The sequence below is a fragment of the Neoarius graeffei genome, chromosome 13 (genome assembly GCF_027579695.1).
Source record: "Neoarius graeffei isolate fNeoGra1 chromosome 13, fNeoGra1.pri, whole genome shotgun sequence".
Classification (NCBI taxonomy): Eukaryota; Metazoa; Chordata; class Actinopteri; order Siluriformes; family Ariidae; genus Neoarius; species Neoarius graeffei.
The window spans coordinates 9,441,267-9,454,613 of NC_083581.1; positions in this window are offsets into that span (position 1 = coordinate 9,441,267).

Below are 13,347 nucleotides of genomic sequence, written 5' to 3' on the forward strand. Positions count from 1 at the left end.
GCCTCAGCAGTGGGGGAATGGGGTGGAGGGGGGGAGGAGAGAGAGAAAGGAAATGAGGAGAGACGCCTCATCCGCCTGCTGTCGGAACAGCCTACAGGTGGTCCTCCACCAACTTGATGGCTCGTTCTAGCGACGCCGGGCAATGACACTGGACCCAGTCTGCTGTTCCTTCCAGAAGTTAAGAGATGAACTGTTCCAGTGCCACCAGATTGATGATCCCGTCGGCGTTGCAATCTTCTGCCCTCAGCCACCGCCAGCAGGTGTCCCGGAGTTGCTGGCTGAATGCGAACGGCTGACTGACCTTCTCCAATGTCAGCGTCTGGAAGCGCCGGTGATGTTGTTCCAGGGAGTGGCCGACACGCTGCAGGATGGCTTTCTTCAGGTCAGCATACATAAGCCAGCTGTCAGCAGGGAGCTGCTGTACTGTGAGCTGCGCCTCACCAGTCAGAAGCAGGAGGAGGCGCGCCGCACACTGCTCGAGTGGCCACCCCCACATTTCAGCTGCTTGCTCAAAGAGAGCTAGGAAAGCTTCCGGATCATCCTGCGGGCCCATCTTCATGAGGGTGACGTGAGGAGGGTCCGCTGTGGTGATGGTCAAAGCCCCTGCCAACATGAGCAGATGCTGGAATGCCTGGCGATCTCCCTGCTGGGCCAGTATCAAGGCTTCAAAGCGTTGCTCTTACTCCTTCCGGAGGGCAGTCAGCGCTTGATGCTGGTTCTGCTGGGTGGTAGCGAGGGCATGGATGAGCTCTTTAAATGGGGAGGACTCCATGTGGTGGTTCCCTTCTGTACTCCTGGGTTTCGGCACCACCATAACAAGTCCCTGATGTGGGTGGAGCACAGAAGCATGGCAGGCGGGAGTTGATGTTCATACACACTCTTTATTTTCCTTATTTTCCTTGCTTTTCAGCTTTACTCACTTGCTACTCACACACAGTCATACACACACACACACACACACACACACGTGTTCTGGTCAGGAGAGCCCCCTTTTCCTCTGTTACTGCAACAACACAGACACAACATTAATTAACTACAGGTGCACTGACTTTGCCATTCACCTCACTTGGCCCCACCCTCCATTCACAAACTGATGCTAGGCCAAACCCCCACTGCCACACTTTTATTTATGTAACTGGCTAATTCTTTTTTTTTTGCCGTATTACAAACAGGGTGACTCTGGGGAAATTCAGCTACCCACTGCTGGGGCTACAGCTTCTTTCTGGTTGCCAGGTGAGATGAGCAAGACCATCCCTCTGCAGGGCCAGAGATGGACTGCTAACACCCTGTTTCACTCCAACAAACTGCAGCCAGATTTGAAGCTGTAGTGTGAGCCCCCTGTTCCAGCCCTCATTTACCACCAGACCCTGACATCTGACTGCTATTTCATCCATCGGCTGATGGTGTAGATGCCCTACCACCTGTGGAAGGTGAGGGTGTCCTGCCCAGCTTGTGGGAAATAGCTGACAGGTTATAGTGTCCATAAGAGGGCTCGGAAGGTCCTGGACATTGACAGGTATTACCTGATGGTGATGGAGACACTCAGGTGTACTGTGTGTTCCCTGAACTATATGTCAACCAGCCAGACTGTCCAGGGCCAGCTGGACTTGCCACATCAAAAGATGTTCTGCCTGATCCTGACCCACAGGTGAGTGAAGCAGTTTTGAAAAGATGGTGATTGTGAAGAGTTAAACCACTGAAATTCCCCTCCTATGAACATGTAACTAATCACTGCAACAATGTGTGTTTTAGGTATGGTTGTTACATCCATGTCATTTGGCTGCTTCAGGAATGGTCTCTTGGCAATAGTCCAGCACAACTGGTGAAGCAGCTCAGGGAGAACCATGGGGAGGAGTGGCTGAGCTGATTCTCACACTATCTTGGAGAGTGTGCTGACTTTGTGGATCAGCCCAGCCTCTTCCCAGTGGTCTGCCAGGAGCCCCCAGAGCCCATTGACATCCCCACCAGTCACTGGTTGCTGTCTGTATACATGAGAGACATCCTGTCATGGATAAACCATATTAAGGCCAGCATCACGTCCACATTTGGGTCCATCTTAAAGATGGGCTCAACCAAAAAGGTAGTTATAATCTGACTGTGTAATAGGTTTCCTTGTATGTCGTATATGCTCTTATGTACACGTTAATGTTCCTGTCAGTGGTACTGTTACAAATGCAGTTATTATAAACGTATGCTGTGCAATAAATCTACATACACTTATCGCTAATGTGTAAAAAGTATGAAATCTTAAACATCACTGTTGTCAAATTCCAGATCAAGAAGAAGCTGGCTGGTCATAGCAGGGATACAACTCCCTGGGTGCCCTCCATCGACAATGAGATCAGCCAGATTCTGACCAGTGTCCTGTCGGTTCAGGAGGGGCCAGGACTGGACAGGATGGTGGCAGGTGTGATGGAGCAATAGCGCCAGGCAGCAGTTCCACCCTCAGTGCTCCTGCATGTGGACTGTGGTTGTTGTGTAGATGAAGGGGAGAGCAAGGTGCAGACTAGGTTTGCCCAGTGACTCCTGCAGAAACTGGGGGGGCCTAAAGGAAGAGATCTCATGGGTGTGCCACTGCTGGAGAAAGTGCGCATGAACCACCTGTGGTGTGTGCAGAAACGCCACGTCAGGTGCATCCAGGACGTGCTACATATCCAGCTGTACATGGAGCCAGGCACTACCATCAAGGCAGGTGTTGTACTGACCAGACACTGCTGTGCCAGAGGGTCCACATCCCTAGAATCTTTTCACTGCCACCTGAACAGGTTCATTCCAGGTTGGTGTTTCTCTTATGAATGATTTTTAAATAACTTGTTTTTTTTTAATGAAAGACCTTTTTCATTGGTACAAATGTTGTGTTGTTTTCCCAGGAACCAGTGCAAATGCACTAAATTTCTAGCTATACCTCCTGGAAGGCCTGAACAGGTGGAAACAGGGGGACTGCAGCAGTGACCACAAGCCATCGTCCCTATTGACCTACTCTGGGGATCTGACCCAGTGTATTAATACCAACAGCCTGAAAGTGTTTGGTCGGGCATTTGTGCCAACCTTCAGGCCGCTTGCCAAATACACTGGTATGTCTAATTAATAGCTGGCTACATAATATGTACGTATTCAGTGCACGTATTCATAATATGTACCCATTATGTATTCAGTGTTTTAACTTAAATTCAGAGAGATTTGTATCATTCCCATTGCCTAAAGCAAACCATACACTCATACAGATACAAAACTCTGGTGTTAAAATTAAATGGTATCTATATAAAATGATTTGAAAGCAACTAATAATGTGTGTGCATGTGTATGTGTGTGTCTGTCTGTTGTTTTTCATAGGAGAGCTGCTTGTTGCTGACGACCTGCTGAGTCAAACTGGACAGCCCCTGAAGGTGATCCCTGACTCAGAGGAGACAGAGGACATGCTGGAGGATGTAAATGAGGGTGTGGCAGTGGGGGTGTGGCCAAGCAGCAGTTTGTGAATGGAGGGTGGAGTCAGGGAAGGGGAGTGGTCAAATTGCTACACCTGTTATCAATTAACGTGTGTTTGTGTGTCTCTTGCAGTGACAGTGCTCCATAAAAGGAGTGAGAGAAGTAGAGGAAGAGAGATTGGGACCAGAACACAACGGTGTGTGTATGTGTGTCTGAGTGTCTGCATATGTCCCAAATGCAAAGATTTGTGCTGAAAAGCCGAATAAACTGAACTTGACGCCAACAACAGCCTGCTGTACTTCTGTGCTCCACCCACATCCAGGCAGTTTCCACAGTGGTGCCGTAACCCGGGAGTGCAGAAAGGAACAACCCCATGGAGTCCTCGCCCTTTAAAGATCTCATCCATGCCCTCACCATGGCTCAGCAAAACCAGCATCAAGCGCTGATCGCCCTCCGAAAGGAGCAGGAACAACGGTTCGAAGCCTTGATGCTGGCCCAACAAGAAGACCGCCAGGCGTTCTGGCACCTACTCGGGTCGGTGGAGTCCACGACCGGCACTGGAGCGGACCCTCCCCACCTCAGCCTAACAAAGATGGGCCCGCATGACAATCCAGAGGCCTTCCTCATGCTCTTTGAGCAAGCAGCAGAGGCGTGGGTTTGGCCAGTCGCGCAGCGTGCCTCCTTCCCCTACTGACCGACGAGGTGCAGTTCACCGCGCTGCAGCTCCCCGCCGACAGCCGGCTCGTATACACGGACCTCAGAAAAGCCATCCTCCAGCGTATCGGCCGCTCCCCGGAGCAACAGCAGCAGCGCTTCCACTCGCTGCGCTTGGAGAAGGTCAGCCGGCCATTCGCATTCGGCCAACAACTCTGGGACACCTACCAACAGTGGCTGAGGGCAGATGACCGTGACGCAGAGGGAATTATCGACCTGGTGACACTGGAACAGTTCATCGCGCGACTTCTGGAAGGAAAGGCGAAGTGAGTCAAGTGTCATCGCCTGGCGTTGCTGGATCAAGCCATTGAGCTGGCAGAGGACCACGTGGTGGCGGTTCCGACGGCAGAAAGACATGCTTCTCCTTCTCCTCTTATCTTTCTCTCTCCCTCTGCTTCCCATCCTTGCCCCTTTCCCCCACCATGGAGGCGGGGGCCGGCTCCCCCGAGCCGGCCTGACACACCCGTGGTGTCCTCCTGTTTCCCCCTTCCTTGTCTGTGTCTTCTCCCCCCCCAGGTGAGTGATGTCCGTAACACCAGTGCAGAGGGAGAGCCTGGGCCGGTGTGCTGGCACTGCAGAGAGCCGGGACATCTCCAAAATCAGTGCTTCGCGATGGAGGTGGGCGTGGTGGTCCAGGTCCCCGACACGCCAGAAACCACACTCGATCGGGCTGGAGTGTATCGTATACCGGTAAGTGTTCAAGGGGATCCATATCATGCTTTGGTGGATTCTGGTTGTAATCAGACTTCAATTCATCAATGCCTGGTGCAAGTTGAGGCATTGGGGAGAGCACAAGCAGTGAAAGTCTTGTGTGTGCACGGGGATGTTTACAATTATCCCTTAGTGTCTGTCCATATTCTATTCCGGGGCCAAATGCATAGAGTAAAGGCGGCGGTTAATCCTCGTCTCACCCACTCGTTGATTTTGGGTACTGATTGGCCAGGGTTTAAAAAGCTGATGGAATATTTAACACATAGTGGGTCCTGCACTAGTAGATCACAGGAAGATCCCAGTGTGGCACTGACTGGAGAAGCTGTCACAGAGCCATCTACGTCAGCACCGTGTCAGAGTGAGGAGCAGCCCGCTCCTCCTCCATCTCTCGGGGATTCCCTTGAGGATTTCCCATTAGATCAGTCATGAGACGAGACTCTGCGGCATGCGTTTGGCCAAGTGAGAGTAATCGATGGTCAAACTCTTCAGCCAAGCGCGGCACCTGCCTTCCATTATTTTGCTATTATTAAAGATAGATTGTACTGAGTGACACAGGACACTCAAACTAGTGAATGAATAACCCAATTGTTAATCCCAAAGAGCCATAGGGAACTTGTATTCCATGCAGCTCACTTTAATCCCATGGCTAGACACTTAGGGCAAGATAAAACACTAGCCCGAATAATGGCCTGGTTCTATTGGGCAGGGATTCGTGGGGATGTCCGTCAGTGGTGTGTGGCATGCCATGAATGCCAATTAGTAAATCCCATGGCCACTCCAAAAGCGCCTTTGCGCCCTCTCCCTCTAATCGAGACCCCGTTTGAGCAAATTGGGATAGATCTCGTTGGGCCTTGAATCGGTCAGCATGAGGGTATCACTTTATTTTAGTTCTGGTGGACTACGTAACGCAATATCCGGAAGCAGTGCCTCTCCGCAATATCTCAGCATGCAGTATTGCAGAAGTGCTCTTCCGCTTTATCTCCTGGGTTGGGATTCTGAAAGAGATCCTGACAGACCAAGGCACTTTGTTTATGTCACGCACACTGCGCGAACTGTATGGATTACTGGGGATTAAGTCAATCAGCACCAGTGTCTGTCACCCACAAACGGATGGCTTAGTGGAGCGTTTTAACCAAACCCTCAAAAACCTAATCCGGAAATTCATAAGTGAAGATGCATGTAATTGGGATAAGTGGCTTGAGCCCCTGTTATTCGCAGTACAAGAGGTCCCGCAAGCCTCCATGGGGTTTTCTCCATTTGAATTATTATATGGGCGTAAGCCGTGTGGCATTTTGGACGTGCTGCGAGAAAATTGGGAGGAGGGACCTTCGCCTAGTAGAAACGAAATCCAGTACATTCTTGAGCTGCGCGCAAAACTCCACACCCTCACACATCTAACCCAGGAGAATTTGTGGCAGGCACAAGAATGTCAAATCCGGCTGTATGACAGGGGCACGCGCCTTAGAGAGTTCACACTGGGAGACAAAATGCTCGTGTTATTGCCCACGTTGAGCTCCAAATTAATCGCCAAGTGGCAAGGGCCCTTCGAGGTCACACGGCGAGTCGGGGACGTCGACTATGAGGTGAGGCAAACGGATAGGGGCGGGGCTTTGCAAATCTACCACCTCAACCTTTTAAAAGGCTGGAATGAAGGGGTCCCAGTGGCTTTGGCATTGGTAGTCCTGGAGAAGGCGGAGCTGGGGCCGGAGGTGAAAAAAGATAACATCTTGAACCACTCTGGTCCCTTGTGGAGACCACCTCTCACCAGCCCAACTCACGGAGGTGACCAAGTTGCAAAAGGAATTTTCCAACGTGTTCTTGCCCCTTCCTGGTCGTACCCACCTCATAGAACACCACATCGAAACACCCCCGGGGTGGTAATGCGTAACTGCCCTTACTGCTTGCCCAAACACAAGAAAAAGGTGATTCAGGATGAACACAAGGCCATGCTTGAAATGGGCATAATCAAAGAGTCCCACAGTGACTGGAGCAGCCCAGTGGTCCTGGTTCCCAAGACCGACGGGTCGGTCCGGTTCTGTGTGGACTATAGAAAGGTCAATGCGGTGTCTAAATTTGATGCATACCCAATGCCTTGCATTGATGAGTTGCTTGATCGATTAGGCGCTGCTTGCTTTTATTTGACACTGGATCTAACAAAGGGATATTGGCAGATCCCCTTGACTCCTCTATCCCAAGAGAAAATGGCCTTTTCCACACCATTTGGATTACATCAATTTGTCATGCTCCCTTTTAGGTTATTTGGGGTGCCCACTACATTCCAGTGGCTTATGGACAGGGTCCTCTGCCCTCATGCTGCCTACGTGGCCGCGTATCTGGATGACATAATAATCTACAGCCATGAATGGCCGCGGCACTTGGAACACCTGAGGGCCGTTCTAAAGTTGCTGGGGCGGGCGGGCCTCACAGCTAACCTGAAAAAGTGTGCAATTGGGCACGTGGAAGTACGGTATCTGGGATTCCACTTGGGTCATGGGCAGGTGCGTCCCCAAATTAACAAGACTGCAGCGATTGCGGCCTGCCCAAGGCCTAAGACCAAAAAGGAGATGAGACAGTTCCTGGGGCTGGCTGGCTATTATCGTAGGTTTATACCTAATTATTTGGACGTCACCAGCCCACTAACTGATCTCACTAAAAAGGGGGCTCCTGATCCAGTCCAGTGGATGGAGCAGTGCCAACAGGCCTTCTCTGAGGTAAAATCTGCACTGTGTGTGGGGGCCACTTTTGCACTCCCATGACTTCTCTCTCCCCTTTATTTTGCAGACTGACGCATCAGACAGAGGGCTGGGGGCTGTTTTGTCCCAGAAGGTGGAGGGCGAGGAGCGCCCTGTGCTGTACATCAGCCGGAAACTCTCAATGTGTGAAAGCATGTACAGCACCATCAAAAAAGAGTGTCTTGCCATCAAGTGGACGGTCCTCACCCTCCAATACTACCTGCTGGGGCGCCCTTTCACTCTCTGTTCGGACCACGCACCCTTCCAGTGGCTCCACCGCATGAAAGATGCCAATGCTTGACTCACCCATTGGTATCTCGCCCTCCAGCCATTTAAGTTTGAGGTAGTCCACAGGCTTGGGGCACAGATGGTGGTTGTGGACTTCCTGTCCCATCGGGGGGAGTCAGCTTCAGGCCGGACGGCTCCTCAGCCTGAGTCGGGTGGTGGGGGTATGTGGCAGCCATGTGAGTTTCCCCACATGAACTGCTTGCTTCAGGTCCTTCCACAACATTTCAATTGGATTAAGGTCAGGACTTGGCCATTCCAAAACATTAACTTTATTCTTCTTTAACCATTCTTTGGTAGAACAACTTGTGTGCTTAGGGGTGTGTGTGGCCAAGCAGCAGTTTGTGAATGGAGGGCAGAATCAGGGAAGGAGAGTGGTCAAATCATTACACCTGTTGTCAATTAACATGTGTTTGTGTGTCTCTTGCAGTGACGATGCTTCATAAAAGGAGTGAGAGAAGTAGAGGAAGAGAGATTGGGACCAGAACACGACGGTGTGTGTGTGTGTCTGAGTGTCTGTGTATGTCCGAAACGCAAAGATTTGTGCTGAAAAGCCGAATAAACTGAACTTGACGTTAACAACAGCCTGCCGTACTTCTGTGCTCCACCCACATCTGGGCAGTTTCCACAGAGTGTGAGGATGATGATGATGAGGGCTTTGAGGAAGACCAAACACTTGGTTTTACTATGTCAAGTCTCCTTGATGACCTGAGTTTCTCTGCCCCCTCCCAGGGTGATGCCCCCTCCCTGGCTGATGTCTCATCCCTGGCTGTTGTCTCTTCTCTGCCTGCTGCCTCTACACAGCCCACTGCCTCCACACAGCCCACTGCCTCCTTCATGCCTGCTGCCTCCACACAGCCTGCTGCTTCCACACAGCCTGCCGCCTCCTCCCAGGCTGCTGCCACCATGCCCCTACCAGATGTCTCTACAGTGCATTCAGCATCTGACAAGTTAGGGGTGTGTAAATACATAATTATGTGTAAAGAAATCACTGCTTCAGAAAATCACTGCATCTTCAGCTTGTCCCACTTCACTGTCCTCAATTTTTTTTTGCTCATCTCTGAATTTTTTTAAGGCACAGGATGACTCTGGTGTGCATGGATAGAGTTGACAGCTTGGCAGAGTATCTGGTGGAGCTAAGGAACCAGCCATCTCTGGCCCTCACTAACCAGCAGGTCAGGATTATTTATTGTCTTGCTACAGTACTTTCCCTCTGTGCCCTGTCACGCATGTTCACACTTGTGCTTTTTTGTCATCTCATGTGCTGTTGTCTTCTCTCTGTGCTTAGGTGAGCAACATTGTTGCTCTGTGGCAGAACCTGCTGGATTATGACAAGCAGAGGGTTGTGTTTGCTGCCAGACACCAAAGTAAGCTGAACATGGGGAGATTCCGGTCACCTACTGTAAGAAGAGGCAGGAGTTTACTCCAGGAGTGGAGAGTGTGAAGAGACATGCACTCACCATCACTGCCCCACTTGCCCAGTGGCCAGATTGCTGCTGTTTGGTTAAGACCATCTTTATCAGGCTCTGTGCCATCTACCGCAGTCCCAGGAAGAGGGGCACTGGCACAGTGTCCAGATGGGATCTCATCCTGGAGGACTACAGGAAAATCAGGTGGCGCATTCTGGCCAATGGGACTGTTATGCAGCAGACCACCCTGCAGCTGGTGGATGTGAGCCACACCACCCTGGTGCAGTGGCATAACAAGAGAGTGAGCAGGCAGGACAAAGAAATTATGATGCAGGGGCTGGAGTTGTCTACATGCCTGTCTCAGCCAGCTGACTCTGTCCTCCCTGCTAATGTGTGCCCCCCATCTGCACCTCCCCAGCCAGGCCTGGCTCACCAGTACCATCTGCCTGTACTGGTCATGTTGGCTGGTCATGTTGGCTCCAGTGACTTCACAACTGCCTGTCCTGGTTGCTGATCCACAGGCCCTGGGTGTCAGCCTCTCCTCTGCCTCTCCTGCACCTGCTCCTTCTCCAGCTTGAAAGCTTACCCACAATGTACTGTACAACACGTTCAAGAAATGTGGGCAGTTCAGGACAGCAGAGACTGGACACAGCCAATACAAGGGCATTGTATACTGTGCCTCAGTAGAGACTGTTCCCAAGGCTCAATGGTTGAAGGAGATTAAAGAGCAAAAATGATTGTTTACTCCGCCCCAGAAGCACAGACACTGGACATAGTAGGACAAAGTTGTATAGAGTTCTGTATATATTTTCTGTTATTGTCTACAGTTTTACTTTATTTTATTTTATTCAATGGGGTGGCACAGTGGTGTAGTGGTTAGTGCTGTCGCCTCACAGCAAGAAGGTCCGGGTTCGAGCCCCGTGGCCGATGAGGGCCTTTCTGTGCGGAGTTTGCATGTTCTCCCCATGTCCGCGTGGGTTTCCTCTGGGTGCTCCGGTTTCCCCCACAGTCCGAAGATATGCAGGTTAGGTTAACTGGTGACTCTAAATTGACCGTAGGTGTGAATGGTTGTCTGTGTCTATGTGTCAGCCCTGTGATGACCTGGCGACTTGTCCAGGGTGTACCCCGCCTTTCGCCCATAGTCAGCTGGGATAGGCTCCAGCTTGCCTGCGACCCTGTAGAACAGGATAAAGTGGCTAGAGATAATGAGACGAATGAGATGAGATTTTATTCAACCTTTTAATTATGTTGCTAAGTTTATGTGCTGTTTCATATTTCATACTGTTGACTGAATGACACTATGACATCTGAATATAAAAGATTGGTCAGAACAAAATTGTATGCTTTTCTCCTTTTTTTGTGTGTGTACTGGATAAAAGTGTCTCATAAATACATCAGCTTAAATTTAAATATTCATTATAGAATTATTAATATATCACTAATATATCGTCCATTACCCAAGCCGAAGTCACTGAGGTGGTTTGCAAGCTCCTCGGTGGCAAGGCACCGGGGGTGGATGAGATCCGCCCTGAGTATCTCAAGTCTCTGGATGTTGTGGGGCTGTCTTGGTTGACACGCCTCTGCAACATCGCGTGGCGGTCGGGGACAGTGCCTCTGGAGTGGCAGACTGGGGTGGTGGTCCCTCTTTTTAAGAAAGGGGACCGGAGAGTGTGCTCCAATTATAGGGGAATCACACTTCTCAGCCTCCCAGGGAAAGTTTACTCCAGGGTACTGGAGAGGAGAATTCGACCGATAGTCGAACCTCGGATCCAGGAGGAACAATGCGGTTTTCGTCCTGGTCGCGGAACACTGGACCAGCTCTATACCCTTCATAGGGTGCTCGAGGGTTCATGGGAGTTTGCCCAACCAGTCCACATGTGCTTTGTGGATCTGGAGAAGGCATTCGACCGTGTCCCCCGTGGTATTCTGTGGGGGGTGCTTCGGGAGTATGGGGTTCGGGGCTCTTTGCTAAGGGCTGTCCGGTCCCTGTACGAACGGAGCAGGAGTCTGGTTCGCATTGCCGGCAGTAAGTCAGACCTGTTCCCAGTGCATGTTGGACTCCGTCAGGGCTGCCCTTTGTCACCGGTTCTGTTCATAATTTTTATGGACAGAATTTCTAGGCGCAGCCAGGGGCCGGAAGGAATCCTGTTTGGGAACCACAGGATTTCATCTCTGCTTTTTGCGGATGATGTTGTCCTGTTGGCTTCTTCAAACCAGGACCTTCAGCATGCACTGGGGCGGTTTGCAGTCGAGTGTGAAGCGGCTGGGATGAGAATCAGCACCTCCAAGTCCGAGGCCATGGTTCTCGACCGGAAAAGGGTGGCTTGCCCTCTCCAGGTTGGTGGAGAAGTCCTGCCTCAAGTGGAGGAGTTTAAGTATCTCGGGATCTTGTTCACGAGTGAGGGAAGGATGGAGCGTGAGATCGACAGGCGGATCGGTGCAGCCTCCGCAGTGATGCGGTCGCTTTACCGGTCCGTCGTGGTGAAGAAGGAGCTGAGCCAAAAGGCGAAGCTCTCAATTTACCGGTCGATCTACGTTCCGACTCTCACCTATGGTCATGAGCTTTGGGTAATGACAGAAAGAACAAGATCGCGGATACAAGCGGCTGAAATGAGTTTCCTTCGCAGGGTGGCTGGGCGCTCCCTTAGAGATAGGGTGAGAAGCACAGTCACTCGGGAGGAGCTCGGAGTAGAGCCGCTGCTCCTCCACATCGAGAGGAACCAGCTGAGGTGGCTCGGGCATCTTTTTCGGATGCCTCCTGGACGCCTCCCTGGGGAGGTGTTCCAGGCATGTCCCCCCGGGAGGAGGCCCCGGGGAAGACCCAGGACACGCTGGAGGGACTATGTCTCTCGGCTGGCCTGGGAACGCCTCGGTGTTCTTCCCGAGGAGCTGGCCGAGGTGTCTGGGGAAAGGGAAGTTTGGGCTTCCATGCTTAGACTGCTGCCTCCGCGACCCGGTCCTGGATAAGCGGAAGAAGACGAGACGAGACGAGACGAGACGAGACTAATATAATAAAGTGAAGTAAATCTTTATTTATGGATCACATTTAAAACAACTGAAGTTCAGCCAAAGTGCTGTACAATAAAATACATAAATGAACACAATACAAACAGCAGCATGAAACTGTCAGGGTGCAGGCACTTACAGATGCAGGCACAGGGGACAGCGGGAGAAGCAAACTGGACATGAAGCTAAATCAGAGGACGAGAATCATAGTCAGAGAAACGGGCAAGGGTCAGTCAATCGGCAGACAGAACAGCGTGGGCAAGATGAGAAGACGAGGTCGAGAAGAATGTAAACAGAGTCAAGATAACGAGAAGATAGGCAGAAAGTAAACAGCTCGGTACGACAGGAGAGAAACACTGAATGATACTTCCCAACTAGAGTGAGTGAGAGAGGGGTTTAAGTAGCAGAGCTAATTGATGAGGAAATGAGAGACATTAATATGTAATTAATATGCAAGAAATAGAGGGTGCCATGATTCGTGGGAGTTGTAGTCTGGAGTGGCCATGTTTGGAGGCTGTTTCGAGCTGGTGCTCTCCACACTGTTACTGACAGAACCCCCTCTGAGGAGCTCCCTCTGGGAGCTATATTCTTCTTTGGATACCATCTCCCCCTTGATGCAGGCTTGATGGGGTACTGATTGTGGAACTCCTGTGTCAGGAGAGGGTCCAAAATGTCCTTAGCTCCTACCCAGCTTCGCTCCTTGGGTCTGTAGCCTTCCCAATCTACCAGGTATTCTAGCTGTCCTCTTCTGCGTCTAGAGTTTAGGCTCTTGCTTACCTGGTAGATGGGTTACCCTTCTACACTTGGGGGGGTACCCTTGGGTGGGAGTGTTCTCAGACAGAGGGCCTTGGATGGCAAGCTTTAGGCATGAGACATGGAACGTGGGTGCTATGTGGCTGTGAGGTGGGAGCCCGAGTTGATAAGATACTTTGTTTATATGCTGGAGATCTTTGTATGGTCCAATGTAGTGTGCTTGAAGTTTCTTGCATGTGTTAGGTTCCTTAAGGTCCTTAGTAGAGACCCATACCTGGTCACCTGGAGAAAATTCCGGACTCTTGCTTCTG